This window comes from Ornithorhynchus anatinus, chromosome 4 (assembly GCF_004115215.2).
Source record: "Ornithorhynchus anatinus isolate Pmale09 chromosome 4, mOrnAna1.pri.v4, whole genome shotgun sequence".
Taxonomy (NCBI): Eukaryota; Metazoa; Chordata; class Mammalia; order Monotremata; family Ornithorhynchidae; genus Ornithorhynchus; species Ornithorhynchus anatinus.
Window position 1 is genome coordinate 115869903 of NC_041731.1, and position 27680 is coordinate 115897582.

Here is a 27680-nt window from a genome sequence, read left to right on the forward strand (position 1 = left end):
ATCTCCCTTCCTCCTTCTCTCCCCACTCCAGTCTATTCTTCATTCCGCTGCCCGGATCATCTTTCTACAGAAATGCTCTGGGAATGTCACTTCCCTCTTCAAAAACCTACAGTGGTTGCCTATCAACCTTTGCACAAAACAAAAACTCCTCCTCACTCTTGGCTTTAAAGCTCTCCAGCACCTTGCCCCCTCCTACCTCACCTCCCTTCTCTCTTTCTACTTCCCACCCTGTACACTTCGCTCCTCTGCCGCTCACCTCCTCATGCTCCCCCGTTCGCACCTGTCCCACCATCGACCCCTGGTCCATGTCCTACCACTGTCCTGGAATTCTCTTCCTCCTCACATCTGCCAAACTAACTCTCTTCCCCTCTTCAAAGCCCTATTGAGAGCTCACCTCCTCCAGGAGGCCTTCCCAGACTGAGCCCCCATTTCCCTCTGCTCCTCCTCCCTTCCCCTCCCCCCCACCCTCTGCTTTTCCCCCTTCCCCTCCCCTCAGCACTGTGCTTATTTGTATATATTATTACCCTATTTATTTTGTTAATGAGGTGCATATCTCCTTGATTCTATTTATCTTGATGATGTTGTCTTGTTCTGTTTTGTTCTGTTTTGCTTTGCTGTCTGTCTTCCCCATTTTTAAACTGTGAGCCCATTATTAGGTAGGCATTGTCTCTATCTGTTGCCGAATTGTAGATTCCAAGCGCTCAGTAAGTGCTATTGAATGAATGAATGATGATGTGTCTATATCTATAATTCTATTTATTTATATTGATGTTATTGTTGCCTGTCTACTTGTTTTGTTTTGTTGTCTATCTTCCCCCTTCTAGACAGTGAGCTCATTGTTGGGTAAGGATTGTCTCTATTTGTACCCAAATTATACTTTCCAAACACTTAGTACAGTGCTCTGCACACAGTAAGCACTCAATAAATAGGATTGAATGAATGAATTGCTCCAAGTGTAGTCAGACTTGATGGTGAAAAGACAGATAACCGGTGGAAAATATGTATCAAGCCCCTACCATTCCTTAACCTCCCAAGCTGTTATTTAGTCTCTCCAGGATGTGTTTCAAGTGATCAAAACTGGTAATCTTTATATGACAGTTCTGTATACCTAGTAATTGCCATTTGTTAAGTGTTTACTATGTGCCCAGCACTGTGCAAAACACTGGGGTAGATATAATAGCAGATAGGAGAAGTTTCCTGTCCCATGTGGGTCTAATAGTCTAACAGGGAAGGAGAACATATATTTCATTCTCATTTTACAGATCAGGAAACTGAAGCACAGAGAGGTTAAGTGCTCTGGGTCACATTCAATTCATTCATTCAACCATTTATTGAGCACTTACTGTGTGCAGAGCACTGTACTAAGAGCTTGGAAAGTACAATTGACCAATAGAGACAATCTCTGTCCACACCAGGTTTACAAGAAGCGGGGAGACAGAAAGTAAATCAAGTAAACAAGCATCAGTAGAATTACAGATATATATATATATATATATATATCAAAACAAGTAACCCTGCATCATTATAAATGAATATAATTATAGATATATGCATATAGACATAAGTGTTATGGGGAGGGGGGGGGATAGAGGAGAGAGAGCGAGTTGGTGTGACACGTAGGGGAGGGGGATCTGAGGAAAAGGGGGGCTTAGTCTGGGAAGGCCTCCTGGAGGAGGTGAGTCTTCAGTAGGGCTTCGAAGAGGGGAAGAGTGATTGTTTGGAGGATTTGAGGAGGGAGGGCATTCCAGACCAGAGGTAGGATGTGGGCCAGGGGTCAACGGCAGGACAGGCGAGAACAAGGCAAAGCGCAAAGGTTAGCACCAGAGGAGTGGAGTGTGCGGCTGAGATGTAGAAGGAGAGAAGGGAGATGAGGTAACAAGGGTCAGGGTAATGGAGAGCTTTGAAGCCAATAGTGAGGAGTTTTTGTTTGATAGGCAAGTAGCAGGTCTGGAATTAGGTCCCAGGTTTCTTGACTCCCAGGACTGGGCTCTTTCCACTGAGCCACCCATTTGCTAATAGATTTCTCATACACATTATTCAGATAACCCTGTTCCCTTTGGCTATATTAATCGGTCACGTGAGGCCCCGCCCAATAATAATTATGATGGTATTGGTTAAGCGCTTACTATGCGCCAAGCACTGTTCTAAGTGCTGGAGTAGATACAAAGTTATCAGGTTGTCCCACATGGGTTTACAGTCTTAATCTCCATTTTACAGGTGAGGTAACTGAAGCACAGAGAAGTTAATTGACTTACCCAAACTTGCACAGCTGACAAGTCGTAGAGCTGGGATTAGAACCCATGACCTCTGAGTCCCAAGCCCTTCCTATTTTCACTAGCCACACACATAATCTTTCTCTGCCTCTACCTCTTCTCTACACTCCTGTTGTTGGCATTGCCCTGTGGCGGTTACCATCCCATCAGTCAGTCAATCAGTCAGTCAGTCAAACATATTTACTGAGCACTTACCGGTACAGAGCACTGTACTAAGCACTTAGGAGAATACAAAGGAGCAATATAATGGACATGTTTCCTGCCCACTGAATCAAGGATAGCTAGATAGCTGTCCTGGTCCCATTCTGCGGGAATCATCTAGTGATAAGAGCCTGGACATGGGAATTGAAGCTGATCAAAAAAGAGTTTTTCAGAGGTGGGGTTAATAGCCCAAGAAGGTAATCAGAAGGGGCCTAGGATTTGGAGGACCTGGCTTCTAATTCTGACTCCACCACTTGCCTGCCGTGTGACCTTGGAGAAGTGATTCAGCTTCTCTGCACCTGAGTTTCCTCATCTCTAAAATGGGCATTCAATACCAGTTCTTCCTCCTTCTTAGCCTGTGAACCCCATTTGGGACAGGGGCTAGCAAGGTAGTCATGATTTGGGAAAACTTTCCTATTGTTGAATAGCAGAACGTATCGAAATGGTGCTGCCTAAGTGGGCAGAATATGTGCTTGAAATACTCAGATCAAACATCCAAGAGTGTTTCTTGCAGGATGTTCTAATAGTCTTTAATTCCCATTTGATTTTTTCTGTAATATTCAAAGTTTACTCATAAGGCTTCTTTTGACTTCTGTGGTAAAACATAAAATTAGTCTGTAAGCACCACAGAAGGATTTGGATGGATAAGAAATGAGTGAGGTTTATGCACAAAACCCCAAACATGCCACAAAAAGGGAATTCCCCAGAAAACATCCCCAACAATTAAAGAACCAAATGGGTACCTGCAGGACTATTGAAGGCAGAAGAAAATTGATTATTTTTGGATAACTTTTCCGGCTTTACCACATGGTGAAACCCAAAAGCTTTACTTTGATTAATTTCTATATCAAACTAAAAAGGATTCCTTTTCCATTAAGAGTTCCTGTGGGACAAGCCCAAATCCCATAAAAGTTACCTTCTTTAGAAAACAGTTTTATGTACTGAAAGGGATGTCATAGAAGACGCAAGCCTTGAGCCTTGATAATTAATAAAATCTTTAGCATGGTATTAGCTAAATGAGTGAAAGGATATTTTAGAATTGGGGGGCAATATGATTTAGCAAAGACAGGTGAATTGTTAGCATTTCTTGGGGCAGCATGGCCTGGAGGAAAGAGCAGAGGTCAGGGAGTCAAAAGATGTGGGTTCTAACACAGGTTCCGTCTCTTGCCTGCTGTGTGACTTTGGGCCAGATACTTAACTTCTCTGAGACTCAGTTTCCTCATTTGGACTCTTATCTTACTTAGACTTTGAGCTCCTTGTAGGATAGGGACTATATTCAACCTAATTATCTTGTATCAACCCCAGTACTAAGAACAATAGTAGGCCATTGTCTTATGCCGTCTGGTCATCTCTGACCCCTAGCGATGTCATGGATACATCTCTCCCAGAACACTTCACCTCCATCTGTAATCGTTCTGGCAGTGTATCCGTAGAGTTTTCTTGGTAAAAATATGGACGTGGTCTTTGTCTTCTTCCACACAGTAAACTTGAGTCTCTGCCCTCGACTCTCTCCCATGCCTCTGCTGCCCAGCACAGGTGAGTTTTGACTTGTAGCAGTTTGCCTTCCACTCACTAGCCACCGCCCAAGCTAGAAATGGAATGGGTAGGCCTCTACTTGACTCTCCCTCCAGTAGTATAGACTGATAGAGTACTGGAAACTCTCCAGGTGTGACCCTGAGAGGAGTTCTTGGACCGTATTAAGTTCTAAACAAATCTATAATTATCATCATTGTTATCATATCTAAAGAGACAATATCTGCATCAAAGTAACATATTTTGCTCCTACTAAAACTGGAAGCCCAGGAAAAATGGAACTTTCTTTGGCTTGGTCCCTTTGCAGAAAGAGAACTCCAGAATAAAATATTATGAAAATGCAAACACACAATAAATGAGCATAAGTGGAGTAAGGTATCCACTAAAGGATGAGAAGTTTTCATAGGGAAAATGAAGTTGATTAAGGGAACATTTCAAAGGTAGGACTAGTAGCCCAGGTAGTTAGCCATCCAGGAACAGAGATATCAAGAGGCAGATTCAAAAACTGCAACAACTTTATTTCATTCATTTATTCAATCGTATTTATTGAGTGCTTTCTGTGTGCAGGCCATTGTACTAAGTGTTTAGACTGTAAAACTGTAAATAGGAAAGACATCAGGGTAGCAAAGAACTGTTCTTCCATGCAGGCACTGTGGAGTGGAGTGTAGGTAACGCTTAGGTCTACTCAACCTTACTCTCCTTTGGGATCAGATTCCACTTTCTGTTACAACATCTTCAAATCTGAATGACAACTCTTCAGAGGCAGCTTGGTGCAGTGAGGCAAATATGGGTCTAAGAGTTAGGGGACCCATATTCAAATCATAGGTCTGTTCCGTGTCTGCTGTGTGAGTTTAGGCAAATCACTTGACCTCTCCAAGACTCCATCTGTAAGATGGGGATAATAACACTTGTCTCTCCTAAACTCAAAGGGAAGTTGTGAGGCTTAAAAAGGTGGAAATAAAAGCACTGTATAAAATCAAAGTATTATATAAAATGTGGAAGAAAGGGAGTTAAAAAAAAAAATGGTGGATGGTGAGAGAAGAAGAGTATGATACCCCTTACAAGACTGTTTTGGCCAGGGCAGGCCCAGTTTGGGGTAGAGTTTCCTGAGCAATTTTGGAGAATTGCCCAATCAGTCCAGATTGGGACCATCTCTGCTAAACAAGTCCTCCAATCTTGACCTAACTCCAGATTTCTCTTGCTCCTTTAAAATATAGCCAACTCAGTTTTTAAGTTCCCGAGAATTTTAGGGTTTAGAGAACAGACACTGCAGAATACCGAAGGGATTCAGCCCACTTTATGCCTCTCCTTTTCTTCTCCCTTACGTAATGATCACCAAGAGGAAAAAGCCAAGCACACCCTCTTGTGATAGTGTTCCAAGGTCTCTTTTGTCAAGAGACATAATTATTCAGCCTATCTATAATATACTTGTATAGAGAAGCAGTGTGGCTCAGTGGAAAGAGCATGGGCTTGGGAGTCAGAGGTCATGAGTTCAAATCCCGGCTCTGCCACTTGTCAGCTATGTGACTGTGGGCAAGTCACTTAACTTCTCTGTGCCTCAGTTACCTCATCTGTAAAATGGGGATTAACTGTGAGTCTCACGTGGGACAACCTGATTACCCTGTATCTACCCCAGTGCTTAGAACAGTGCTCTGCACATAGTAAGTGTTTAACAAATACCAACATTATTATTATTATTATTATTATTATTGTTTATTGAGGAGAGTGGTTTTGACCAATTCCTGTAGTGAATGGAAACAGGGGGACTTCCACTGGATTTCATATCCAAGATGTCACATCATTTGCTGACACTTTCCCAAGCATTTAATAACACTTCACTGAAGCCAACAGGTGTTCAATAAATGCTATTATTATTTATTAATGTTGCCATGCATTTCAATGGCATGTTGACTGGATGGCTATGGATTATGTTCTACCACCATGCTCTGTCCTAGAGATCAAGATTGAAATGTATTAGAAGATATTTACTTGGAATTGTTAGGAAAGTGACAAAATGTCTCTGCCTATGCATAAAACAACCCTCTCCGGGTTATAGTTCACCAGAACTAACAATGGGGAAAAACAGAAACTAAAGTTAGGTCTCTTTTTAGGGTTATTAAATTCCAGCTTCTGTTCAATTTTTACAAAACTAAGCATTTTATACATTATGTTTTCAAGAAAGTCAGACATGAGAGATTCAGAGTTCTTATGGGAAGCATTCTCATCCCCAAATGAAAAAATAAATTCACTGCTAACTCCCTCAGAAGGTCTTCTAATCGAGGAAGTCTATTCTCTCCTGGAAGCACATGGATAATTCCCATTAATAATAAAGCCCCTTAGGGTCAAAAAAACCTCCCCAATAAGCTATAAAGCTTCCAAACTGGATAGAATCTGCTGCCAAGGTCTGTGCTGTCTCTGAGTTTTGATTTAAGCGACTTGATGTGCCTTCCACAGGACGAAAGGAAATTTTATCTGCCTTTGCACAAGTGACCGAATTAAATGGAAAAAAAGTAAATGTGAACGCCAACAGATTTAAATTCCATCTTCTAACTACAAAGGCCGGTTCTCTGCTATTTATATGACAGTACAGCATTGCACCATGTCTTAGGATCTGAGAGCCTAGCAGAGAGAGATAACACAGTACCCTTGAATTCCAGGGGAAGGCCACATTTATAAAAAAGAATACTCCAAGACCCAGTGAGTGTGGAAAACATCTGTCACAGTAGATTAATTTTCTTCAACAAATGTTCTACCCTTAGAAACATCTGCAGCTAAATTCTGTTTCCCCAAAATGTAGATTAGAGAGGTCAGCCAGTTTATCAGCCATTCCAAGAGTCAAATGTGTTGCTACAATACAAACATACAGCAGGACAGAGTAATAGCAAGTGCGCACCCTTAAACTATAATACAGAACCAGGCAATGAAGACTGGAAAGGAAGCCATTTTAATTCTAAAATAACTAGTTGGTAGGATAGAGTCTCCTGCTGAGATTGACTGATGAACTTTGGCCCTGTTCCCATCCTACCTCCACCACTTCTTTGCTAGGTCATTTTCGGCAAGTCACTCAGTGCCTTAGTTTCCTCCTCTGTTAGATTGGAGTAATTTTTTAATGATATTGGTTAAGCGCTTATTATTTGCCAGGCAGTGTTCTAAGCACTGGGGTAGATACAAGCCAATCAAGTTGGACACAGTTCATTCATTCAATCGTATTTATTGAGCGCTTACTGTGTGCAGAGCACTGTACTAAGTGCTTGGAAAATACAATTCAGCAACAAAGAGAGACAATCCCTGCCCATAATGGGTTTACAGTCTAGAAGCGGGGAGACAGACATCAAAACAAGTAAAAGGGCATCAGTAGCATCAGTGTCCCACATATGGCTCACAGTCTTAATCCCCAAGGACTTAGTACAGCGCTTTGCATGTTATAAATGTTCAATATATATGATTCATTAATTAATTGATTTTACAGGTGAGGTAACTGAGGCAGAGAGAAGTGAAGTGACTGGTCCCTGGTCACGTAGCAGACAAGTGGAGGAGCTAGGAATAGAACCTAGGTCCTTCTGACTCCCAGGCCTGTGCTTTATCCACTAGGTCATGGGGCTTCTTATATTCCTGTCCTCTATCCTTCTGGGACTGTGAGAACCTCACATGGGTCCAAGATTCTGCCCAATTTAAATACCTTGTCTCTAGCTATAGAACCTAGTATAGTACTTGACACAGAGTAAGCATTTAAGAATTATTATTGTTATTTTTATTATTATTGTTATGTGTACACAAAGACTTTATAGATGTATAATCCATTTATACCTGAACTGACCTTGCATTATTCTTGCTGGAATGTTCATCTTGTAGAATGCCCTGGGCGGTTCTTTAGTCAGAAACGTTCATCACTGATGGTTAGAGAAGAAGCATGGCTCAGTGGAAAGAGCACAGGCCTGGGAGTCAGAGGTCATGGGTTCTAATCCTGACTCCACCACTTGTCAGTTGTGTGACTTTGGGCAAGTCACTAAACTTCTCTGTGCCTCAGTTACTTCATCTGTAAAATGGGGATGAAGACTGTGATCCCCACATGGGACAACCTGATTATCTTGTGTCCCCCCAGCGTTTAGAAAAGTGCTTGGCACATAGTAAGCGCTTAACAAATACCATTATTATTCTAGACCATGAGTTCGTTGTTGGGTAGGGATTGTCTCTGTTGCTGAATTGTACTTTCCAAGCGCTTAGTACAGTGTTCTGCATACATTAAGTGCTAAATAAATATGATTGAATGAATCAATCGATATAGCCCCTATAGACAGAATCAAGCCTTAAACCGAGGCATCCTGGTTTCCAGGGCAGTGATCTTTTCACTGGACCAACAGCAGAGCAAGACCGATATAAGCAAATTAAATAGTTAAGAAATTAATAAAGTCAGCAAATATTTACTCCTTCAAATCTTTGAGTAACAACGTCCCTCTTAAACTTTTATGGTCATATATTAACTAACAAGAAATGACACTTCCATCTGAAATTTTAAGGATTTTTCTGAAGTGGTAATATTTAGATTTTTGACTATCACAATTCTCTACATTTTGAAATAGATGTAGAAAGATGTTTCAGCAACAGACTGTGTGGGAAATGTAAATGTGGAAATCTGCTTAGGGGCTCAATTGAGGTGAACTGTGCTGATGATTAGCAGCTCCAATTAGTTTAAAACTGAAACTTAATAATAATAATAATGATGATGAGGTTTGTTAAGCACTTACTATGTGCCAAGCACTCTTCTAAGCACTGGGATAGATACAAGGTTATCAGGTTGTCCCACGAGGGGCTTACAGTCTTAATCCCCATTTTATTGATGAGGGAACGGAGGCACAGAGAAATTAAGTGACTTGCCCAAAGTCACACAGCTGACAAGTGTTGGTGCAGCTGGGATTAGAACCCACGGCCTCTGACTCCCAAGCCCAGGCTTTTTCCTCTGAGCCACATTGGCTAAGCCACACTCCCTTTTAGGTTAGTAAGGAAATACCAACAATAATAATATTAGTATTATTGAGTGTCCACTGGGTACCGTGGAGTGCACTGTACTGGACACTTGGAAGGGACCAAATAAAAAGATGATGTGCTCCCTCTCCCAAGGAGCTTATACTCTAATAGGAGAGATGGAAGACAGAGGTACTAATCCAGAGAGTTCTTTACCCTATGGGTGATTCAGCACAATAGCTGGGGACTCAATGACTTGCTGGTGAATGGGTCAGGTTAGAGAAATAGTATAACCTAGTGGAAAGAACATGGGCCTGGGAGTCCAAGTCAGATCCTGGCTTGGTCAATTTCCTGCTGTAAGACCTTGGACCACTTAACTTTTCTGTGACAATTTCCTCATCGGTAAAATGGGGTTCAGTACTGTTCTCCCTTTTACCTATACTGTGAGCCCCAGATGGGACAAGTGTTATATTCAAGTTGATTAACTTATCTACCTCAGTTCTTAGAACAGAGCTTGACACAAATTAGCACTTTAAAAAACATATTTCCCCCTTGCAAAATGACCCATCTTGATCTGCCACTATCATCCATCTGCATGTCAGAATCTCCTCCAGGAGACCTTCCCTGCTTAATCTCTCATGTACCTAAACTACATATTCCCCTACTGCCTCTTCAGCACTTCTATGTAAAGTAAGCAAATGGTTACTCACCATTACCTCTTCCTCCTGGCAGTACTTGCGTACATACCTTTATACTCTATAGCTTCCCCAATCTGTGATTTATTTTAGTATTTTCTCCACCACTAGATTGCAAGCTCCTTGAGCATAGAAATTATGTCTACTAACTCTATTGTATTTTCCCAAGTCCTTAGTACAGTGCTCAGCATGGAGTAAATGCTCATTAATTATGATTGATTGATTGATTGAATGACTCTACAGAAATAAAATGTCCAGTTAGTGTTCCAGTGGATAGAATGGGCCATTCTACTGGACTCTCCAAGACATCTTGCCACCCTAATGGAGAGTAAATGAGTTGTCTTTGGTGGTGATAAGCCGTGTTATCAGTGTTTACTAAGTGCTTACTGAGGGCAGAGCACTGTACTAAGCACTTGGGAAAGTACAGTACAAGAGTAAACAGTGACAATCCCTGAACAAAATGAGCTCACAGTCTGAGGAGGGGGGTGTTTTCTGGGGGGGAGACAGATACCAGTACAAATGAACAGACATCAATACAAATAAATACAAAATTACAGCTATATACATAAGTGCTGTGGGGCTGGGAGGAGGGGGGAAAGAGCCAAGCGAAGATGTCAGGCAATGCAGAATGAGAATTATGGTATTTGTTAAACCCTCACTATATGCCAGGCACTCTACTAAATGCTGGAGTGGATAAAATCTAATTGGGTTGGACACAGTCCTAATTCCACGTGGGGCTCATAGTCTCAATCCTCATTTGACAGATGAGGGAACTGAGGCCCAGAGAAGTGAAGTGACTTGCCCAAGGTCACACACCAGGCAAGTGGTGAAGCAGGGATTAGAACCTATGACCTTCTGACTCCCAGACCCGTGCTCTATCCAATACGCCATGCTGCTTCTCGTAAGAGAGTGGGAGATGAGGAAAAGTGGGCTGGGCAGGCCCCTTAGCTCTTGAGCCTGGGAGTCAACGTACCTAACAGGTTCTAATCCCAGCTCTGCCAATTGCTTTCTGTATAACCTTGGGTAAGTCACAACTTCTCTGGGCCTCAATTTCCTGAACTGTAAAATAGGGATTAAATCCTACTCCCTCCTATTTAGACTATTAGCCCCATGTGGGACAGGGATTGTGTCCAACCTTGTATCTATCCCAGAGCTTAGAATAGTGGTTGCACACGGTAAGTGCTTACAAATTCCATAAGATGAAACAAAACAAACACCCTGTTAATAATAATAATAATGACTGTGGTATTTGTTAAGCACTTACTATGTGCCAAGCAATGTTCTAAGCACTGGGAAAGATACAAGATAATCAGATTATACAGAGTCTCTGCCTCACAAAAGGCTCACAATCTAAGTAGGAGGAGGAAGAGGTATTGATTTTTCATTTTACTCATAAGGTAACTGAGGCATAGATTAGTTGTGTCTTGCCCAAGGTCACATAATCATGTGACAGCTGTCACATTAGAACCCAGGGCTTCTGACTCTCCCTATCTGTTGCCGACTTGTTCATTCCAAGCGCTTAGTACAGTGCTCTGCACATAGTAAGCGCTCAATAAATACTATTGAATGAATAACTCCCAGGCCCATGCTCTTTCCACTAGACAGTGCTGTTCCTCTGATCCAGTAAGGCAGAAGATATGTAGGTGTCCATTTGGCCCCTAGGTTCCAAAGCTTTCAGGGAGATGCTAGGCCTCCATTAGATTTACCAGACGCCCTAGTAGTACAGGAGAGACATCAGTCCCCCCCCATCCCCTCGGTGTGACTCAGGCAGTCCTGCTGGCAGAAGCAGGAGAACCTACAGAACGCGGTAACTGTCAGGCTGACTAGCCAGCCAGAGTGGAACTGCACAGAAACCGCTCCTTTGGGACATTTATATCCTGACTCTTCCCTGGACCATGGTGGAGGAGTGAAACGGACAGAATAGGTGGAATGCCTGCTGGAGTTATGGCACTAGTAATGGAGGTCTCTGACTGAAGAACCATCAGAGGACTCTCGTCCGATTTGACAGGCTCATCATGAGTCCTGAAAATAACAAACTATCAAGCACAGCGAAGGCTGTAGCAGTTTCTTGGGAAACCACCTTCTTGGTTGTGACAATACAGCACGGGATCAACCCCTAACCTTACGGTAATCCTTGACTCATCTCTCTCATTCAACCCTCATATTCAACCTGTCACTAAATCCTGTCTGTACACATTTACAACACTGCTACCACATTAATTCAAGCACTTATCCTATCCTGCCTCGATTACTCTATCAGCCACCTTGCTGACCTCCCTGCCTCCTGCCTCTTCTCACTCCAGTCCATAACTCACTGTGCTGTCTAGATCATTTTTCTACAAAAATATTCAGTCTGTGTTTTCCTACTCCTCAAGAACCTCTGGTAGTTGCCCATCCACCTCTGCACCCAATAGAAACTCCTTTCCATTGGCTTTAAAGCACTAAATCATCTTGCCCTCTCCTACCATATCTGGCTGCTCTCCTACTACAACCCAACCCCGAAGCTTAACTCCTCTATTGCCAACTTACTCACTGTACCTCAGTCTCATCTATCTCACTGCAGACGTCTTATGCACATTCTGCCTCTGGCCTGGAACGCCCTCCCTCTTCATATCCACCAGACAATTTCTCTCCCCACCTTCACAGCCTTTTTTTTGTATATCTATAATTCCTTTTATCTATTTTGATGCTATTAATGCCTATCTACTTATTTTGTTTTGTTGTCCGTCTCCCCCTTCTAGATTGGGAGCCCATTGTGGGGTAGGGATTGTCTCTATCTGTTGTCAAAATGTGCTCCCCAAGCTCTTAGTAAAGTGCTCTGCATAAAGTAAGTGCTCAATAAATATGATTGAATGAATTAATCAATGAATGAAGGCACATCTCCTCAAGAGACCTTCACTGACTAAGACCTCATTTCCTCTTCTCCTACTCCCTTCTGCAATGCCCTTGACCTTGGATTTCCCCGCTTTGTTCACTCCTCTCTCATCCTCGCAGCACATATTTAGATATGCACAATCTATTCATTTATATCAATATAATTGATTGTCTCTCTCTCTAGACTGTAACCTCACTGTGGGCAGGGAACCTGTCTACCAACTATATTGTATTGTGCTCTACACACAGTAAGCACTCAGTAAATACAACTGGTTGATTGATCGATTGATCTTTTGCACTCTGACCATAAGCAGATTTTGCACATAAAATTATTTTATGCACTTAGGAATACGCTGAACCCCAGCACTCTTACTTGCTGCACCCACTGCCCAGTTAGAGTATGACTGACAGAGAAAAATGCAAGCAGGACTGTGCAAGCCACTAGAACTATAAAATCAATTCTTTTCATCAGCTACTTGTTTTCCAAGTCTTCATGACTGACCCGAGGCTCATTGGTCATTTACAAGAAGACATTCCATCATCATGATCACCATTACCTTCATTATCACCATTATCGTCTTTATTGTCGTTACCCCTAATTCCTTAGTGTCATCCTTTTTGTTCTTCAGCATTTTCCTTTTATTATTTCTACCTATTTTTTGTGTCTCTGTCTCGGTATTCTCTTCCATTTATTCTTAGATTATGAGCTCTGTATAGGACAGAGATTGTCCGAATTCAAATTGTTCTGTGCACATCTCCCAACCCCTCAAAAACCTCCAAAGCTTGCCCATCTATCACCACTTCGGTCTGAAACTCTTCACCCACTCTTTTATGGGACTCAATCAGTTCTGGTCCCTGTCTACTCTAATTCCTTTTCCATTATAACCCAGCCAGCCCTCTTCATGCTTTTAATACCAACTTACTTACTGTGCTGTACTGTGGTCTTTCTTGACACCCACACCCTCCTTCCGGTGTGGAACTCCTTCCCACTTCTTATCAAACAGACCACCATTCTTCTCGCCTCCAAATCCCTTCTGAAATCACATCTCCTCCAGGAAGTCTTCCATGACCAATCTCACATCTCCCTAGTCTATTTTCCCACCCTTCCGTGTCAATTATTCACTTTTTTATGGTATCTGTTGAGTGTTTACTGTGCCAGACACTCTTCTAAGCACCAGGATGGAAACAAAATAGTCAGTCAGTCAATCAATTATATTTATTGAGCACTTACTGTGTGCAGAACACTGTACTAAGCACTTGGGAGAGTATAATACAACATTAAGCAGACACATTCCCTTCCCACCTAGAGCTTAAAGTCTACAGGAGTGTTTTACACAGTTCCTGTTCCACATGGGTCTCAAAATCATAATCCCCAGTTTACGGATGAGGTAACTGAGGCACAGAAAAGTGAAGTGATTTGCCCAAGGTCGCACAACAGACAAGTGGTTGAGCTGGAAGTAGAACTCAGCTCCTTCTGACTCTCAGGCTTGTGCTGTAGCCACTAGGCCATGCTGCTCCTACAATTCTCTCTAAATCGGTAGGTACTCACTGACCCCACCCCCACAGCACAGGTGTCCTCTCCTATTTTTAAGTCATTTTAACGTCTGTCTCCCTCATTAGATTATAAAATCTTTGAGAGCAGGAATCATGTCATTGTACTTTATTGGACCCTTCTAAATACTTGGTACAGTGCTCTGCACGTAGTCAGTGCTCAATAAATACTATTGATTAATTGATTGATTGATCATTTCTGTAACTTTTCCCAGCACAAAATTGACCTGAAGACTTCTCTTCGCAAGGGATAATTCTGAAGTGGATTTTCTCCTAGTAATTTGGATGACTGTTAATAGGAATCCCATCTCAGCATAAATTTTAACATTTTAAGAGCTATTCACTTAGGCCTCTACCCCTTAAGCACCTTGTTACTCACCCCACAGTTAATGCCACAGCACATATCATAATGCTCTGCTGCTTCCCCTATCTGTAATGTATTTTAGTGTCTGTCGCCTCCAATACGTTGTAAATTTCTTGAAGGCATAGATTATGTCCCCCAATCCTATTTTATCGCATTCTTTCCAAGTGCTTGATACAGTGAACTGCACACATTAAGTGTTCAATAAAAAACACAGATTGATAGGTAGATGGGGGAGCTGGCTCGTTTTTGCTTTTGGTGTTTTCAGTATATTTCATTAAAGTTCTTTGTATGTTATTAGTTTAATTCTGTAGGAATATAGATTAATTTTCTAACAAGACATTCTGATCTAGTAGTCCATTCCAACAGTGATCACACTACTTCCATATGCAGAAAATGATTTTTTTAAATGTATTCCTTTCTAGGACATGCTTGAATAGCATTCGGGAAAATGGAGAAATTGATGTTTGTACTCATATCAAGGAGGCAGAAGTAATACAATATAGGGTAGTTTGACCAATTGATAAATCAATCATATTAATTGACTACTTACTGAATACAGAACATTGTACTAAGTGATTGGGAGAGTACAATATGATAAAGTTGGTAGACAAATTCTCTGTCAACAAGGAGCTTACAATCTACTAGTAATAATAATGGTACTTGTTAAGCGTTTTCTCTGTGCCAGGCACTTTCTAAGCACCGGAGTAGATACAAATTAATCAGGTTGGACACAATCCCTGCCCTACATGGGGTCGCACTCTGAATCTCCATTTTACAGATGAGGTAACTGAAGCCAAGAGAAGTTAAGTGAGTTGCCCAGGGTGACACAGCAGGTAGTGGAAGAACTGGGATTAGAACCCAGGTCCTTCTGACTCCCAGGCCTGTGGTCTATCCAATAAGCAATGCTGCCTTTCTGAAGGACCCATATTACCCAGCATGGCTCCGTGGAAAGAGCCCAGGTTTGGGAGTCAGAGGTCTTGGGTTCTAATCCTGGCTCCGCCACTTGCCAGCTGTGTGACTTTGGGCAAGTCACTTAACTTCTCTGGGCCTCAGTTACCTCATCTGTAAAATGGGGATTAAAACTGGGAGCCCCACGTGGGACAACCTGATCACCTGTTATCCCACCAGCACTTAGAACAGTGCTTTGCACATAGTAAGCGCTTAACAAATACCACCATTATTATTATTATTATCCAAAATTCTCTCTCAACAGTAGAATCATCATCAACATAATTAGTGGTATCTATTAAGTGCTTACTGTGTGCAAAGCAGTTCTACTTAATAATAATGTTGGTATTTGTTAAGCGCTTACTATGTGCCGAACACTGTTCTAAGTGCTGGGGTAGACACAGGGGAATCAGGTTGTCCCACGTGGTGCTCACAGTCTTAATCCTCATTTTACAGATGAGGTAACTGAGGGACCGAGAAGTTAAGTGACTTGCCCAAAGTCACACAGCTGACAAGCGGCCGAGCCGGGATTCGAACCCATGACCTCTGACTCCAAAGCCCGTGCTCTTTCCACTGAGCCACGCTGCTTCTACTTGCTTTGGGGAGTATGCTACCACAGAGTTGGTAGAGGAGTTCCCTTTCCACAATCATCTTACAGCCTAGATTTTTTCCCATAGCTTCAACTGCCACCGCTAAGCAGATGATTCCCAAATCTACCTCTCTTGCTCCAACGTCTCTCCTTTTCTGCAGTCTCACATTTCCTCATGCCTTCGGGACATCACTTCTTGGATGTCTTGCGGAGACCCTTAAGATAATTTGTTCAAACGAGCACTCCTCATCTTCCTCAAGTGCCATGGGGGCAGGGAACGTTTCTACCACCTCTTTTGTATTGTGCTCTCTCAAGTGCTTAGTACAGTGCTCTGCACGCAGCAAGCACTCAACAGATATTAATAATAATTATTATGTTGGTATTTGTTAAGCACTTACTATGTGCCGAGCACTCTTCTTAGTGCTGGGGTAGATACAGGGTAAGATACAATTCATTGGTTGATTCCCACCCAAACTCTGTCCTCTCCAGGACTATCCCATAACTGTAGAGAACATCTCTCTCCTCATTGCCTTATAGGCCCGTAACCTCAGCATTATCCTTGACTCATCTTTTCCATTCACCCACATATTCGGTCTGTCACCATTTCTGTCAGTTCTATCTTCACATCCTTATGTCCAATAAAACTGCCCCCACACTGATCCAAGCACTCATATATTCTACCTTGACTATTGAATCAGCCTCCTCACTAACCTCCTGTCTACTCTCCCTCCCATCTCCAGTTTATACTTCGCACTATCGCCCCTCTCATTTTCTAAAAAAATGTTCATTTCACGTGACACTTCTTCAAAAACTTCTAATGATTACCCATCTATCTTCACATCAAACAGAAACTCCTTACCATCAGCTTTAAGGCACTGACTCCATCAGCTCTCCCTCTCCTACCTTGGCTCACTGATCTACTAAACCCAACTTGAACACTTTGCTCCTATAAAACCAATCTACCCACTAAACCTGCATCTCATCTGTCTCACAGCTGACCCTTTGCCCACATGGGAGACTAGTGGTCTGGAACTCCCTCCCCCCTCATATCGACAGACCACCATTCTCCCAACTTTAAAAGCCCTAATAAAATCACTCATCCTTACACAGAAGGTCTTCCCTAACTAAGCCCTAATTTCCTCTCTTTGCCTCTCCTTCTCTGTCACCTGTGAACTCAGGGCTCTATTACTTAAGAACCTTGATATTCATTGCACCCCCAGCCCTGCAGCAGTTATGTACATATCCTTATACTGGCTCGCTTCCCTATCTGAAATTTTTTTAATGATTATCTCCACTTCTGGCTGAAAACCCCTTGTCGACAGAGCGCATGTCAACTGATTCTGTAGTATTGTACTCTCCAAAATGCTTAGTACACTGCTCTGCACATCTATGAGCACAGTAAATGACATTGATTGATATTTTTTATATAATGGAAAAATTATCCAGCAATATAGTAAAAAAATCCTGAAACAGCACAACCTAGTAACAACATATTTTCTTTTTCTCTTATGTAAAGGAAAGACAAACATCAGATATGCAGCAGGAGTAGTCAGCATAAGGTTATCTTAAGGAGCAAGCTGCAAAACCGTATTTTACCAGAGGGTGAAATGGTTCTTTGAAAGCTCTCATTGCAACTATAAGGCTTTCTATCTATCCATCAAAGTGGTTGGAGTCCATTTCAAAAAAGTTGAAAAGGATAATGTGCTGGGAAAAGAAAACTCATCTATATCTAAAAGATGTATTAAGTAAAATTAAGCAATGAAAACTCCAAATAAGAGCTTTTATGCCTGCCAATTTTGGCTTGCTTATTCTAAGTATTTGTTAAAGCATGGTACTGTGAGCATAATACATTTGCTCTCAGATAAAATGCTAAAGATTGATTTTAAATGTTAATTTTATTGATCCTAACAGCATAGTAAAACTGCTTTTCAAAGGAAAAGCAAATTTCCTCTAACCATAAACAGTAAGAAGGCCTGTTTTATCATTGAGGGGACTGATAAAATTGTACTTTTCATCAATGTTTTAATTGTTGTTTAGTTTTGTTGACAAGTGAAAACCCAACTTCAAAACCTCCCACTCTGATTCCCTGGAGTACTTGCAAAAGATAGTTACAGAACTTTTCACATTAGAGAATCCTAATTTTCAAAGCCGAATCAATCCACTTTTGAAGATATTCTGTAAAGAAAACATTTTACAGGTTTTATATTGAAAAGAGATTCTTAATATTGAAATAAAATTAAAAATGAGAAATAACAAACTTGGAGGATCTGAAAAGGTACATCTGCCTTTGAGCTCATATTAAAGTTCATCGTATTTTGGAGCCATAATGTTAGAAATACCTTTATACCGAAATGTAATTTAGAAGATGCTTGTAAATCTGGCCATTAGAAACAAACAAAAAAAAGTCCTTCACACTCTATTTCTTTTTCTTTAATGGTTAAGCACTTACTAAGCAGTCTATGCACTAAGCACTTTAATGGTTAATTACTTACTATGTGTCAAACACTCCTCTAAGCACTGGCATAGATCAAGATAATCAGGTGGGACATAGTCCCTGTCCTAGATGGGGCTCACAGTCAAAGTTGGAGAGAGAACAGGAGAACTGAGGCATAGAGAAAGCAAGGTGACTTGCCCAAGGTCACAGAGCAAGCATTTAACAGACCCGAGATTAGAAACCAGGTCCTTTGTCTCCCATGCCTATGCTCTTTCCACTAGACTGTGCTACTTCTAATTGACTGAAGATAAAAGATTTTCAATTTAAAGTATGTACTGAAGGCTTGTACCCCTTGCCTTCTTGGCCCCTTCATGTCCGATAGCCTCCCACTCTCCAAATCTTAAAAGCCCTACTAAAATCACACATCTTTATCTAGAAGGCCTTTCGTAAGTCCTCACTTCCTTTATTTGCCTTTCCTTTTGTGTCACCTGTGCACATTACAAAGGTAAAGAAACCAATTTAAGGGGAATCAAACCGCTTTCTCAAAATGTTAGGGTGACCATGTTGAAAGAGGAGCTATGAGATTCTTAGGCTTTTTTAAATATGGTTCTCCCTTCATTATTTAATACTAGGAAAATAGTTCTTAGGATAAAGAAAAATTTTAAAATACAATTTTCAGTATTATTTGAGTAAAATGAGTTCATTTTTTTTTGCATCATCAGATCTCCAGATTAGGCATTCAGGGGGGAAGAATTCCATGGGGGATGACTCTTTCTTTTTTCACTGCGGTAAAATATAAACATGGAGTATTGGGAAACATCAATGGCAAATGAACAGGCTGGGTCTGTCAGTAACAAATGAGGTTCTTCTCCTAGACTGAGGCTAAGAGCTGGGAAACAAAGGGCAGGGATACATATTGAGAAGCAGCATGGCTCGGTGGAAAGAGCGCGGGCTTGGGAGTCAGAGGTCATGGGTTCTAATCCCACCTCCGCCACCTATCAGCTGTGTGATTTTTTGCAAGTCACTTCACTTCTCGGTGCCTCAGTGACCTCATCTGTAAAAGGGAGATGAAGACTGTGAGCCTCAAATGGGACAACCTGATTACCCTGTATTTATCCTACCGCTTAGAACAGTGCTCGGCACATAGTAAGCGCTTAATAAATACCAACAATATTATTATCATTATATAGATATATATGTTTATAATTTAGGATGGAGGTGTCCTAGGAGTCAAAACTAGCAATGGTGCTCTCCAGAGTCAAAACGTAGAAAAGAGATAATGGGATCATTATTAACCATTCCTTCGATACACCATTCCCTGGCACATATTCTAAATTAAATGCTGTCGAGTGGTTTCTGACCCATAGTGACTCCATGGACACATTCTCTTCAGAACGTCCCACCTTCTGTCATAAAGTCCTTCTGGTGTATGTATCCATAGAGTTTCCTTGGTAGAGATACCGAACTGGTTTACCACTGCCTTCTTCCCTGCAGTAGAAACTTGAGTCTGCCGTTGTCTTTGATCAATGTAAATATCGCTGAGTGATTGATGATTGAATGATAACTCTAATTCATCCCACCTTTAGCTTAAAAGGCAAAAAAAAAAAATGTTGGTCAGTAGCAGGAAGAGCAAAATTACTTCATCAAAGCAGGAGTATCCTGAGTTCAAGTGCTGTAAATGGTTCTCCTCCCCAAGGGAAGGGGAGGAATAGAGTTGAATGGACAACCAAGATGATTAATATTAATTAGAATTCAATTGTATTTATTAAGTCCTTCTATATGCAGAGCATTGTGCTAAACCTTTGGGAGAGTAGAGTATAACAATAAACTGACACATATCCTGCCCATAGCTGGCCTACAGTCCAGGTGAGTGTGTTTATGTGTGTGTGTGTGATTGTGTTTGTGTACACATGCGTGTGTGTACATTCACTTATGCTAGTTATCCTTGTGTTCTAAGACCACACCACTGACAGTAAAGTTCACCTATGAGCATTTGGCTGAAAAGGCCGATGAGGGTTTCATAGTCCTGGCAAAGAATGTTGTGCTGACAAAAGAAGTTTTCCCTTGTTGTGTTGTACTTGATGTTTGCCATGCCTGGCGCTCCCTTCTGTTTTGCCTCCTTTTGCCAAGATGGTTAGAGGGAGGGAGAGGCTTGCAAAGGAGGTTATACTGGAAGATTAGAATTCTTCATTTGCAAAAATGAAAATTGGGAGGGAAATGAATGAAGCTTATAAAATCGTGAAGGGCTTGGACCCGGCAAACACAAAATGGTTTTGTGAAATTTCACAGTACTAGACGAGTAAGCACCCACTGAAGCGCAAAGTTGATAGGCTGCAAACCAACTAAATGAAACGCATCTTCATACAGCCGAAGGGAAGCAGGTGGAATTTGTTAGCACAGGAAATTGTACAGGCCAAAAATATCAGTTTCATGCAGGGGAATTTGGGATAGATTTAGAGATAGGACAGTACCTAATGGACTACTTGAGGGAAAGTGAGAGATGTTAAATGATAAAGACCTAATCAGGGCCATGGGTATCAAAATGGAAACCTTCTTTCTTCTCTAAGCATCCTCTGGCCACTCTTGGAGGTAAATGCTAGGTTAGATGGACCTTTTGTTAATAGTCTTAACATAGGGATACTCAGGGGAATTTTCATAAACTGTATCAAATTCAACTCTGTGGAAAGAGATAACTGTTTATTCAGGCAGACTTTGGAAACACTAAAAGTTGTGCATCAATCTTGTAGCCACACTTGCACTTTCAAGGGTAACTGCAGTTATGTCTCTGGATTTGAAAAACATACCGATCTTGACACTTGCACGAATGTGTCCTTGTATTTGATGATCTGACCTCGTGTTCCACTTGAATCTCAACTCTGTCACCCAGAAGTCCATTTTGTCCCGACTCTATGTGAATGTCTAGTGAGGATCTGACTGCACGGAACCCAGGCCTGTCCCTTAGACCCTTAACCAACCCCTACAATTCTTGACCAAGCATGGCAGCGGGATTTTGTACATTTCACTCTTTGCTCAAAGTGTTATCTATCTGTATGGGACCTGGGAAGTCAGATAAGGAATCCAATGAGAGTCAGGGCAACTGAGGTGAGGCTTATGTGGCTGGAACTGGTTCCAGGAGTATGGAAAACCTCTGAAAGGATCCATGCCTATATCCAAGATGTCTTGATTATTTTCTATCCAGAAACGGTCCACTACTGAGACCTCAGGATAGGTGAGATTTGGCTCTATTTTAAAAATGTTTTCAAATCCCTGTATAGCTTTATCCACAGTAGTATTACTAGTATATATAGCAGTAATAACTGTGGCATTTCTTAAGCACTTTGTAAGTGCTGAGCACCATAGTAGGTCTTAGGGTTAATACAATATAAGCAGAAAAAAACACAGTTCCATCTGGGGATCATAGTCTAAGTAGGAAGGAGAACAAGTAGCTTCTTTCCTTTTTTACAGATGGGGAAACTGAGCCACAAGGATTTTAAGTGAATTGTCCAAGGTAACAAGGCAAGTAAGTTAGGATTAAACCTTTTCCCTTGACTGTACTCTTATCACTAGGCCACGTAGTCTGTGAGCATGCACACGTGAGCATACACACACACACACACACACACACACACACACACTATCAATCAATCTATTTATTGAGAGTATCTTGTATGCAGAACACTGTGCTAAGAGCTTGGGAGAATATACAGAGATATATTATAATAGAGTTCCCTGCCCATAAGGAGGATACAGTTTAGAATGGGTGACAGACATTAAAATAAATTTTCAATATGTACACAAGTGGTGTGGGTCTGAAGGTGGGGTGGATAAAGTTTATAAATCCACAATCAAGGGTGGTATAGAAGAAGAGGGAATAGGGGAAATGAGGATTTAGTCAGGGAAGGCTTTTGGAGGAGATGTGATTTTAATAAGTCTTTGAAGGTGGAGAGAGTGATTGTCAGTTGAATATGAAGTGGGAGGAAACTCCAGGCCAGAGGGAAGATATGGGTAAGGGAGTAAATGGTGAAATAGATGAGATCTTGATACAGTGAGTAGGTAGGTGTAAGATAAGATAAATGAGCTGCTGGGTTATAGTAGGAAATCAGTGAGGTAAAATGAAAGGGGCAAAGTGATGGAGTGCTTTAAAGCCAACTGTAAGGATGTCATGTTTGATGTTAAGATGGATAGAAAACCATTAGAGTTTCCGAGGAGTGGGGAAATATAGACTATTTTTTTTTGTTTTGTTTTTAGAAAGCGGAAGGCAGTATGGACTCAAGTAGGGAGAGACAGGAGGTAAGGAGGTCAGCAAGTAGGCTGATGCAATCTGGGCATGTCACTACCCTTCTTAAACAACTCCAGTGGTTGCCTATCAACCTCCACTCCAAACAAAAACTCCTCACTCTAGGCTTCAAGGCTCTACATCACCTTGCCCCTTCCTACCTCCCCTCCCTTCTCTCTTCCTACCGCCCACCCCACACGCTCCGCTCCTCTGCTGCCCACCTCCTCACCGTCCCTCGGTCTCTCCTATCCCGCCGTCGACCCCTGAGCCACATCCTCCCGCGGTCCTGGAATGCCCTCCCTCCTCACCTCCACCAAACTGATTCTCTTCCCCTCTTCAAAACCCTACTTAAAACTCACCTCCTCCAAGAGGCCTTCCCAGACTGAGCTCCTCTTCTCCCTCTAAACCCTCTACCACCCCCCCTTCACCTCTCCGCAGCTAAACCCTCTTTTCCCCCCTTTCCCTCTGCTCCTCCCCCTCTCCCTTCCCATCCCCTCAGCACTGTACTCGTCCGCTCAACTGTATATATTTTCATCACCCTATTTATTTTGTTAATGAAATGTACATCGCCTTGATTCTATTTAGTTGCCATTGTTTTTACGAGATGTTCTTCCCCTCGACTCTATTTATTGCCATTGTTCTTGTCTGTCTGTCTCCCCCGATTAGACTATAAGCCCGTCAAACGGCAGGGACTGTCTCTATCTGTTGCCGACTTGTTCATTCCAAGCGCTTAGTACAGTGCTCTGCACATAGTAAGAGCTCAATAAATACTATTGAATGAATAAATGAATAGTCTAGGCCGGTTAGGATAAGTATTTGGGTCAAATTTGTAGCTACTTTGGTAGAGAGGAAAGGGCAAATTTTAGTGATGTTGTGAAGGTAGACATGAAAGGATTGGATGACAGAATGAATATATGTGCTGAATTAGAGAGGCTAGTTGAGGATAAGGACAAGGTAAGGAGCTTGTGGATCAGAGAGCATGGTGGTGTTTTCTATCACAATGGGGAAGTCAGGAGGTCAAGATTTGGACAGGAAGATGAGATATTCTGTTTTGAACATGTTAAGTTTGATGTGTTGGCAGAACATCAAAGTAGAGATGTCCTGAAGGCAGGAGGAAATATGAGACTGCAGAGAATGGGAGGAATCAGAGTTGGAGATGTAGATTTGGGAATCATTTACAAAAAGATGGTAGTTGAAACCATGGAAGTGAATGCGTTCTCCAAGGAAGTGGGTGTAAATGGAGAAAAATGAGGACCCAGAAATGAGCCTTGAGGGAATCCCACTGCAAGGGAATTGAGAGGCAGAGGACGAGCCAGCAAAAGAGACTTAGAAGTGCCAATGAAATGGGAGAAGAACCAGGAGAGGACAGTGTCAGTGAATCCATGGCTTGAGGCTGTTTCCAGAAGATTCGGTGATCCACAGTGTTGAAGGTAGCTGAGAAGTGTAAGAGAATGGAATAGAGGCTTTTGGATTTGACAGGACAGAGATCATTGGTGACATTTGAGAGGGCAGTGTTGGTGGAGTGAAGGGGGTGGAAGCCAGATTGAAGAGGATCAGGAGATAATTGGAGTAGAGGATGTGGAGCTAGTGAGTGTAGACACCTGGCTCAAGGAGTTTGGAGAGAAATGGTAGGATGGAGTTGTGGTCATAGCTGGAGTGAGTCATGGGGTCAAGGGGGAGATGTTTTAGGATAGGGGGTACTTGAGCATATTTGAAAGCAGTGGGGGAAAAAGCCACTGGAGACTGAAGAGTTGAAGATAATAATAACAATAGTAAGAATAATAATAATGATATTTGTTAAGCACTGACTATGTACCAAGCACTGTTATAAGTGTTAGGGTAGATGCAAAGTAATCAGGTTGTCCCACCTGGGGCTCCCAGTCTTAATCCCCATTTTACAGATGAGGTAACTGAGGCACAGAGAAGTGTGTGACTTAACTTCATGGTTTAGACTGTGAGCCTGTCATTGGGTGGGGATTGTCTCTTTTTTTGCCGAATTGCACATTCCAAACACTTAGTACAGTGCTCTGCACATAGTAAGCACTCAATAAATACTATTGAATGAATGAGTACATGAAATGACTTGCCCAAAATCACACAGCTGATAAGTGGAGGAGCCGGGATTAGAACACACAACTTCTGACTCCCAAGCCCATGCTCCTGTCAGTAAGCCATGCTGAAGATGACAGGGAGGAAAGAAGCAGGTGGGCAAGTGTTTTGATAAGGTGTGAGAGAGGGGGTTAGAGGCCCAGATGGATGGGGTGATTTTAAGATGAAGTGGGAGATCTCCTCTTGAGATACTCCTGGGAATGTCTGGAAAGTTGAAGAAGGGGAAGAAGAAGGGAAGTCTTGGGCCAAATCTTTTCCCCCAAACTTCCTGTTCCTCAATGTTCCACTCACCGTACTCTCCTATACTCTAAACTACCAGTTTACATTGTCTTCCTCTCCAATTTTTTCCCTCTGCTCCACTAACCACCTACTTCAGGCTCCACCTCCACTTCCCTACCTGTAGAGCATTTGCCTGGATTATCGAAGTAACCACATTCTTTTGCTCTTTTTGTCATAGAGGGATGGTAATCACTCCCCAAACAGACAAGCTAAATAGTCCTTTGCTCTCGTGGTTTTGGAGCTTCTGAATCACCTAGATTCAGTTTGGAACTACAGGAAATTGGGATCTAGCCATCCAAAAGCACGGGAGAGATTAGAAGGTATAATGTGAAATACAAAGGTGGGCTATTGCTAGAAAGCTCTACTCTGAATTTCATATCCTGAATGAGATTTATAGAGATTTCAAATAGAGTGAGTGCCCCTCAATTCTAATGAAATATCGAGGAAACCAACCGAGTTGGGTGGTCTACTAGGAAGGGTTTTTTAATCAAGTAGTCAAGAGTTTTCTAATTAATACACCTATCCATTATGGTCTGAAGCACGGTGGACTGCTGGGCCTGGAATTCACATTTGAGTCAATCAAGACAGAGATGAGTTTCAACTTTACATAATGAGAGGAAATAGATTTGTTTCAGCAGGAGATTTGGAGAGGATCAGGTATAATGTATTGACGATAGAATGTTGAAGTCTGAGTATGTTCTACAGAGGAAAGTTGTGTAGTCTCTGCCTGCTATCTGTATCTTTTAAGAAAAGAATTGTCATCCACCCATTGTTGATAATTTAATCATCCATTCACTTGTCTGGACTGTGCAATTCTTCCCGGGGGTTCTCAGCCTTAAAGCCATCCAAAATAGCTTCCAAAATCGCTTTAAGAACACTTGGACGCCCAATAGCTTCCCCTGGGTCCTAATCCCTTCCAATTTCTTCCCTTCACAGGACACCCTTGTTTAGTGAACCCCAAATCCCTGCATCTATCTCTGCCATCCCCATTCTTTTGTCTCAAACCCAGGTGCCTCCCCAAAGGGAAGGGGATCGATCAGGGTGTTGGCTCCAAGAAACTCAAGGAGAAAGGATTCCTTCCCTCGCCCTTGTTCCTCAAAGTCTGTGTGTCTCCCCACTACCCAGAGCTTCTTCTCTAGCCCTTCTATATAGACTGGCAACCAGGTTACATATCGTAATAACATTTAATAGTCTTTTTGAAAGTATTCTTAAGAGATTAATCAGGTAACCATTAAATGAACAGAATTCTGGTACAAGTAGGCTTTTCTAAGACCTAATAATTCCCCCCACAGGAATCTCTGTATTTTCTTGTAGGTGTCCCAGAGTTCATGTTCCCCTGGACTTTATCTTCTTTCCTTGGGATGTCACAGATTCCAGTCTCATCCTCTCTGAGTCCTTCAGATGCCCAGGTTAATCTCTTTCATTCATTCATTCATTCAATCATATTTATTGAGTGCTTACTCTGTGCAGAGCAATGTACATGTGTTTGGAAAGTACAATTCGGCAACAGAGACAATCCCTACCCAACAACAGACTCACAGTGTAGAAGGGGGACAGACATCAAAACAAGTAAAACAGGCATCAGTAGCATCAATATAAATGAATAGAATTATAGGTATATACACATCATTAATAAAATGTATGGAATAAAAAATATGTACATATATACACAAGTGCTGTGGGTCAGGGAGGTGGGTAGAGCAGAGGGAGGGAGTCGGGGTGATGGGAAGGGGAAGAGGAGCAGAGGAAAAGGGCGATTTTGTCTGGGAAGGCCTCTGGGAGGAGGTGAGTTTTCAGTAGGGGGAAGTGAACTCTCCCCTTCCAGGGTAGGATCTTCATTCCTCTAGAACCTAACCTCTAGACTCCTAAAACTTCCCAGCACCCTAAACTCCCTGGATCACAGAAGACTGTGTGTATCCAGGGTCCCAGCTCTGATCCTTAGCCATGTCCTGGCCTTCCAGGATCATGGCTTAAACCTTCTGTCCCAAAAATGGCTGAGGAGCTTCTTTTCCAACTACCTGGCTCCCACACTGACCTTCTCTCTGATTAGCTTGTTTCCAAGTTACTCCCATATAGGCATTAGTAGCAGCTCAATTGAATTTGCTCCCTGTGGGGAGGGATTGTGTCTGTTTATTGTTGTATTGTACTTTTCCAAATACTTAGTACAGTGCTCTGCACACAGTAAGCGCTCAATAAATATGACTGAATGAATGAATGCATGACCTTCCCAAAGGGAGGGACACTTAGGAGTCCATTTCCTGATTTCCTCATCCCTGACCTAAGTGTGAGAGCTACTTTGAGTGACAGCTACATACCATGCAAACATTATCTAGGCCCATAGGCCCAAGAATGACTACTAGGGCATCAAAAGTGATCTTTACGAATGATGATGCTCCTGGAATACAGCATAATCCACTGAAGTTCAGTGATCATAGAAAATGTCCATTTCCTCTCTTGCCTCTAGATAATTTTAATGATTTCCTAGAAGGCCCAAGAAGATATGAATATTTTATGCTCCTTCATTTTTATCATACCACTCTTTGTTTCCTGCATCTTAACAGAGGCGAGGGGATCGGTTTCTGGTGGCATATT

At 42.0% G+C, this 27680-nt stretch overlaps 1 protein-coding gene and 1 non-coding gene across 2 annotated transcripts in view; one reads left to right on the forward strand and one right to left on the reverse strand.

Annotated features, from left to right (window-relative positions):
- Positions 1 to 27680, forward strand: part of NEGR1 (neuronal growth regulator 1) — a 1090779-nt gene that overhangs the window by 524535 nt on the left and 538564 nt on the right. The gene's annotated exons all lie outside the window — the stretch shown is intronic.
- Positions 4021 to 4158, reverse strand: LOC114811370. Its single transcript, XR_003759074.1, has one exon. It is a non-coding gene; the product is annotated as a small nucleolar RNA SNORA7 (small nucleolar RNA).